The following is an 8,082-nucleotide window of genomic DNA, read 5'->3' as shown; positions in this document are numbered from 1 at the left end:
GTTTTACATCGCTTATAAATATTTCTGCCTTGTTTAGTGATTATAATCCACATCGGATCAAGTTATTTCAAACACTTGCTGCTAACTAAGAGTGAGTTTTGAGCTTAACTTATTTTAAAAGTCTTTAATGCTGCTGTTAAAGCTGTTATCTTCTGAAATGATCCGCGCTGACGCTCTCCAGACGCTGAGAAACTCCGCCTTTGTTCATAACCCTCCTCTAGCCCCAGCTGGCCCGCTTTGGCCCAAGGTTTTCGTCGGGCCAAAAAACTTGGCCGTTGGCCCCGAGGAAGCCCCGGCGAGGCACGATCAAGCCCCGGAAGTGACTGTGGAAACGCGACTGGCCCTGGCACGCACTAGCACGCCCGGTCCTAGCTCGATAGTGGAAACACGGCTACTGTGGGTAATGTGTGTGTGTGTGTGTGTGTTTGTGTGTTAAGTGTGTGTGCTGAGTTTGTGTGAATGTGTGGGAGAGGGGATGGGCTTGGTGTCAGAGAGAGAGAGAGAGAGAGAGAGAGAGAGAGAGAGAGGGAGGGAGACTTAATCATCTCTTTAATCACCAGCAGAAAAAAAAGCAATTTTGTGTTGTTGTTGTTTTTTCATCATTACAGCTTAAGAAATATCTTAGGCCTCAACATCAACTGTTGCTGCTTTATATAGCCATCTCCCAAAATTAATAGTCATTAGTAAGCATTTTATAAATACAGCTATAATTAAATTGTTCATGGTTTATATGCACATTTATTTTGAGGAGATTAAAGGCTGTAATCTTTCTAAAAAAAAATAAAAAATAAAAATAAAAAAATAAACAAACACAGAACTCAGAAACATTTATTTCAAGATGCAATAAAAGAAAACTGTACACTATATATACATATATATACAATTGCATAAGTTTATATTTAATTTTTTTTTATCAAGTGTACAGCTAATAATAATAATAATAATAATAATAATAATAATAATAATAATAATAATAATAATAATAATAATAATAATGCATTTTATTTAAGGCGCCTTTCAAACCACTCAAGGTCACCGTACAACAAGTAACAACAGTAACAATATTAAAACAAAAAATAACAGCAAATAACAATGTCAATAAAAAACCACAATAATATTAGAATAGCACAACATATTGTGGAATACTATATTAAGACTTTATATATAGGCTTTATGAACAGATAGGTTTTGAGAGATGCTTGAAGTACTAGCATCACCTCCTCTTGTACGACGGTTTGAGGAATATATCTTCCAGATAGTACCGCCGCTCCCTATATGCAGAATACGCAGTCTTCGTAGGGCACCAACTCCCAGAGGAGGCACCATCCCAGTAAAATAAAACATGCGCCATTCTCCCATCCGCGCTCGCGACCGCTCGGACATTTGCGGATGAATGTTCGTAATTGATGGATGGACATCTATGCCCGGGTAAAAGTCATCAGCAATCCGGCACAGAGAAAAGAAAAATAAAGTAAAAAACAAAACAAAAACAGGCATAAATTTGGCTTGACATTGGACATTCGAGAGTCTCAAATTTAGGGACCGTCTCTTAAGTTACATGTGATATTGTTATACAATTTTCTAACGTCAGTAGCATTTGAAGAGAATGACTTACAGTCATAAAAACAACTGTAATTGTTCATCTAGGTGACAGCTATAATGCACCATTAAATTGAATGTTTGATATTTATTAAAACAAACTGTAAGTCATATGTAAATTATGCTACTTTTTCACATGGACTCAAAAGCAAATTTGAAGCTCAATAGCATTTGAGGAGAAAGACTTGCAGTCATAAAACAATTTTAATGTGTTAATTTAGGTGTCAGCTACAATGTACACCTTATACATTTATATATATATTAAAATAAAGTGTTACTAAAGTTATATATATTGTTCTGTGTATGTGATTTCAAAGTCTAGACGGGTCGGATTAACCCTTTAACTGCCATATCCCTTAAAATTTGATTGCCAGAGGGTTACTGTAAATGCTTATGCCCGCTGGGCACAGTTTTCCCGATGCCACCGGGGGTGGCGTTGCACTGACGGCTTGAGCCCGCCATCGCTGCTTGCAGCTATATTTATTATTATTTTTTTTATTTTTTATTAAACCTTCCGGGGGTTTTTGGAGGCCTTAACATGCTCAAAAACTCTTGAAAATTGGCACACACATTGGAATCTGCGGCCATCAGGACGCCACAGAGACTGGGCCCCGGGCGTGGCACAGGGACTCTACAGCGCCCCCTGGAACACAGTCAGAAATCTTGAACCATAGCTCACACACACTTTCATGTATTTATATGAAACTCAGTACACTTATAGATCTCATTGAGCCGAGCAACTTTCGCACTCTATGTCATAGGCTCCGCCCAACAGGAAGTCAGCTATTTAGGGCTGTTTATAAAAAGCATGCTCTGGAATTTGATATACTTGTCATAGGTCTTTTACTTGATTGCCACCAAACTCGGTCAACATGATCTCAAGACATTGGGGATGGAAAATTGCGAGGGGATTTTTGATATCTCGAACGGTTTGCCCGTGGCGAGGCGTTGAAATTATGGCGAGATATGAGAAACAGGAAATGTCTAATAACATCCACATACATTTCCTGAATTTGATCAAACTTCATTGGTTTGTTCGTTGTATGATACTGATCGTATATATGTGACTATTAAGAGTCAACATTATAGCGCCACCAACTGGCAGCAGGAAGTGTGCCATTTTCCAAATGCTTTGAATTCAGCATCTTATTTTTACTCTATTTACTTAAAACTTCATCAGAATAATGACAAAACACGGCCGATGTAAATCTGTTGTGGGGATATTGATATCTGATATAGTGTTGCCATGGCAACGTGTCAAACTTGAATGTTCTGTTATGGTGAGTTTGAGGCAGACAACAAGCTCAGATTTACATAAAACTCAAAACACATATCAGTATTAGTGATAGCTAGACAATGGCAAAAGCTTTTAAAAGGGCGTGAAGGAGGCACTCTATAGCGCCACCTTTTGTCAAAAGTGGGGGGGTTAGTTTTAGCTACAGACACCAAACTTGGTACATAAATTGTTCTTTTCAAGACGGACAACTTTCTAATTCACAGTCATCAGCTACGACCAACAGGAAGTCGGCTATTTTGATTTGAATATTTAAATTGAGCTCTGATTTAATGCATACTCCTAACAGGGGAAGTACACTATACACACCAAACTTTGTCTACATGAAGAAAAACCATTGAGGAACTTAAATTGCGAACGGATTTTGGTTAGCTTGAACGGTTTTGTCGTGGTGAATTTTTGAAATGACAGTAAAAAGGGAAACATTAATTGCCTTGTATGTTTAAATTGCAGCTTCCAAACACTTCAAAGCATTTTTTTATACAAAGATCAAATCATTTTGAGGAAATATGCATAGTTTCACGACTTTACAACACTGTATGGATAAAAGAAAATTAAAAAACTGTCAGACTTCTCAACTGACATGATCTCACTCTGGCCACCCTGTCTGTGTGAGGGAAGGGAGGGGGAGAGGGAGGGGGAGTGTGAGGGGGTTGGTGACTGTGACAGTGTGTGTGGACTGTAGGGAGGGGCTGTCTGGCAGAGAGAGAGACAGAGAGACCTAATCATCCCTTTAATAATCAGGAAAAAAAAATCTGTATTTTAAATTGTTATTATTTTTGTTGTTGCTAATGGTGGTGTTTTTTCCTTTCATTACAGGTTAAGAAATCTCTTAGGCCTTATCCTTTTCTGACAGTTTTAGGGATTTAAAAACATCCTAAGAACCCTAATTTGTGCTGCAAATAATAATTTCAAACTCATTTGATACTGACCTATGACAACCTGTGACGTGACATGACATTTATTAATCTCATGGATGTAACAGTAAAACTCTTCAACTGACAGATAAAGCTGTAATGCAAGCAAAACTATTTCACAAATGCTTATAGGTCATTAAAATCATTACAAAACACTAATACATTATTTAAGGATTTGGTAACACTGTAAAATAATGTCTAATTTGTTAACATTATGCAGTATAACATAGTATGCAGTCTTCGTAGGGCACCAACTCCCAGAGGGGGCACCATCCCAGTTGCTCAAAAAAAAAAAAAAAAAAAAAAAAACATGCGTCATTCTCCCATCCGCGCTCGCGACCGCTCACACCTCATGTTTGCGGCTGAATGTTCGTAATTGATGGATGGACATCTATGCCTGGGTATAGGACATCAGCAATCCGGCACAGAGAAAAGAAAACTAAAGAAAATAAAACAGGCATAAAGTTGTCTTGACATTGGACTTTCTAGAGTCTCAAATTTAGGGAAGGTCTCTAAAGTTACATGTGATATTGTTATACACTTTTCTAACGTCAGTAGCATTTGAAGAGAATGACTTACAGTCATAAAAACAACTGTAATTGTTCATCTAGGTGACAGCTATAATGCACAATTAAATTGAATGTTTGATATTTATTACAACAAACTGTAAGTCATATGTAAATTATGCAACTTTTTCACATGGGCTCAAATGCAAATTTGAAGCTCAATAGCATTTGAGAAGAAAGACTTGCAGTCACAAAGCAATTGTAATGTGTTCATATAGGTGTCAGCTACAATGCACACCTTATACATTTTTTATAAATATTAAAATAAAGTGTTACTAAAGTTATATATATTGTTCTGTGTATGTGATTTCAAAGTCTAGATTGGTCGGATTAACCCTTTAACTGCCGCATCCCTTAAAACTGATTGTCAGAGGGTTACTGTAAATGCTTATGCCCGCTGGGCACAGTTATCCTGATGCCACCGGGGTGGCATTGCACTGATGGCTTGAGCCCGACATCGCTGCTTGCAGCTATATTTATTATTATTTTTATTTTTTATTAAACCTTCCGGGGTGTTTTGGGGGCCTTAACATGCTCAAAAACTCTTGAAAATTGGCACACACATTGGAATCTGCGGCCATCAGGACGCCGCAGAGGCTGGGACCCGGGCGTGGCACAGGGGCTCTACAGCGCCCCCTGGAAGACAGTCAGAATTCTTGAACCATAGCTCACACACACTTGCATGTATTTATATCAAACTCGGTACACTTATAGATCTCATTGAGCCGAACAACTTTCACACTTTATGTCATAGGCTCCGCCCAACAGGAAGTCAGCTATTCAGGGCTGTTTAAAAAAAGCATGCTCTGGAATTTGAAATACTCCTCTGAGGTTTTCAACCCGTTCGCCACGAAACTCGGTGAACATGATCTCAAGACATTGAGGATGAAAAATTGCGAGGGGATTTTTGATATCTCGAACGGTTTGCCCGTGGCGAGGCATGGAACTTATGGCGAGAAATGAGAAACAGGAAATGTCTAATAACATCCACATACATTTCCTGAATTTGATCAAACTTCATGGGTTTGTTCGTTGTATGATACCGATTGTATATATGTGGCTATTAAGAGTCAACGTTATAGCGCCACCAACTGGCAGCAGGAAGTGTGTCATTTTCCAAATGCTTTGAATTCAGCATCTTATTTTTACTCGATTTACTTAAAACTTCATCAGAATAATGACAAAACACGGCCGATGTAAATCTGTTGTGGGGATATTGATATCTGATATAGTGTTGCCATGGCAACGTGTCAAACTTGAATGTTCTGTTATGGTGAGTTTGAGGCAGACAACAAGCTCAGATTTACATGAAACTCAAAACACATATCAGTATTAGTGATAGCTAGACAATGGCAAAAGCTTTTAAAAGGGCGTGAAGGAGGCACTCTATAGCGCCACCTTTTGTCAAAAGTGGGGGGGTTAGTTTTAGCTACAGACACCAAACTTGGTACATAAATTGTTCTTTTCAAGACGGACAACTTTCTAATTCACAGTCATCAGCTACGATCAACAGGAAGTCGGCTATTTTGATTTGAATGTGTATTTTTGAGATTTTACAGTTGTGAATTAATGAATACTCCTCACAGGGGAAGTACACTATACACACCAAACGTTGTCTACATGAAGAAAAAACATCGAGGAACTTAAATTGCGAACAGATTTTGGTTAGCTTGAACGGTTTTGTCGTGGTGATTTTTTGAAATGACAGTAAAAAGTGAAACATTAATCGTCTTGTATTTTTAAATTGCAGCTTCCAAACCTTTAAAAAACATTTTTAATTTAGAAAACCAGTGATTCTGAGGAAATATGCATAGTTTCATGACTTTACAGCACTGTATGATTAAAAGAAAATTAAAAAACTGTCAGACATCTGATCTCACTCTGTCACTCTGTGTGCTGACTCTGTGTGTGTGTGTGAGTGTGAGTGGGGGAGGGGTGTGAGCTGAGTGGCAGACAGACAGAGAGAGAGAGAGAGAGAGAGAGAGAGAGAGAGACTTAAACATCTCTTTAATCACCAGAAAAAAAACTGTATTTTAAATAGTTATTTTTTTGTTGTTGTTGCTAATTGTGCTGTTATCATTACATCTTAAGAAATATCTTAGGCCTTATCCTTTTCTGACAGTTTCAGGGATTAAAAAAAATCCTAAAAAACCTTATTTGTGCTGCAAATAATAATTTCAAACTCATTTGATACTGACCTCTGTCACCCTGTGACATGACATTTATTTGAATTTACATAATCTCAAGGATGTAACAGTAAAACTGTTCAGCTCACAGATGAAGACTAAGCTTTAATGCAAGCAGAACTATTTCACAAATGCTTATAGGTTAATGAAATCATAACAAAACACTTTTAAATTATTTAAGGATTTGGTAACACTTTAAAATAATGTCTCAATTGTTAACATTAGTAAATGCATTGGTAACACTTCATAATAGCTGCAATTCTTAGCTAAGCATTAGTAAATAGTCAGTTCATGCTTTATATAGCCTTCTCCCAAAATTAATATTTTAGTAAGCATTTTATAAATACAGCTATAATTAAATTGTTCATGGTTTATATGCACATTTATTTTGAGGAGATTAAAGGCTGTAATCTCCCTAAAAAAAATGTAAAATAAAAAATAAAATAAATAAATAAACAAACACAGAACTCATAAATATTTATTTCAAGATGCAATAAAAGAAAACTGTACACTTGAATTTATATATATATATATATATATATATATATATATATATATATATATATATATATATATATATATACACACACACAATTGCATAAGTTTATATTTAAAAATGTTTAGCAAGTGTACAGCTAATAATAATAATAATGCATTTTATTTAGTTTTAGCTACAGACACCAAACTCGGTACTTAAATTGTTCTTATCAAGACGGACAACTTTCTAATTCACAGTCATAAGCTACGATCAACAGGAAGTCAGCTATTTTGATTTGAATGTGTATTTTTGAGATTTTACAGTTGTGAATTAATGCATACTCCTCACATGGGAAGTACACTATACACACCAAACTTTGACTACATGAAGAAACAACATCGAGGAACTTAAAATTGCGAACGGATTTTGGTTAGCTTGAACGGTTTTGACGTGGTGATTTTTTGAAATGACAGTAAGAAGGGGAAACATTAATTGTATTGTATGTCTAAATTGCAGCTTCCAAACACTTCAAGGCATGTTTTCATACAGAGATCAAATCATTATGAGGAAATATGCATAGTTTCATGACTTTACAACACTGTATGGATAAAAGAAAAGAAAAAACTGTCAGACTTCTCAACTGACATGATCTCACTCTGGCCACTCCGTCTGTGTGAGGAAAGGGAGGGGGAGAGGGAGGGGGAGTGTGAGTGTGAGGGGGTTGGTGACTGTGAATCTTTGGTGACTGACAGTGTGTGTGGATTGTAGGGAGGGGCTGTCTGGCAGAGAGAGAGAGAGAGAGAGAGACCTAATCATTCCTTTAATAATCAGGGAAAAAAATCTATATTTTAAATTGTTATTGTTTTTGTTGTTGCTAATGGTGGTGTTTTTTTCCTTTCATTACAGGTTAAGAAATCTCTTAGGCCTTATCCTTTTCTGACAGTTTTTGGGATTTAAAAACATCCTAAGAAGCCTTATTTGTGCTGCAAATTATAATTTCAAACTCATTTGATACTGACCTATGACAACCTGTGACGTGACA

The sequence above is a fragment of the Carassius auratus genome, unplaced genomic scaffold (assembly GCF_003368295.1).
Source record: "Carassius auratus strain Wakin unplaced genomic scaffold, ASM336829v1 scaf_tig00217658, whole genome shotgun sequence".
Taxonomy (NCBI): Eukaryota; Metazoa; Chordata; class Actinopteri; order Cypriniformes; family Cyprinidae; genus Carassius; species Carassius auratus.
This window is presented reverse-complemented; position numbering follows the sequence as displayed.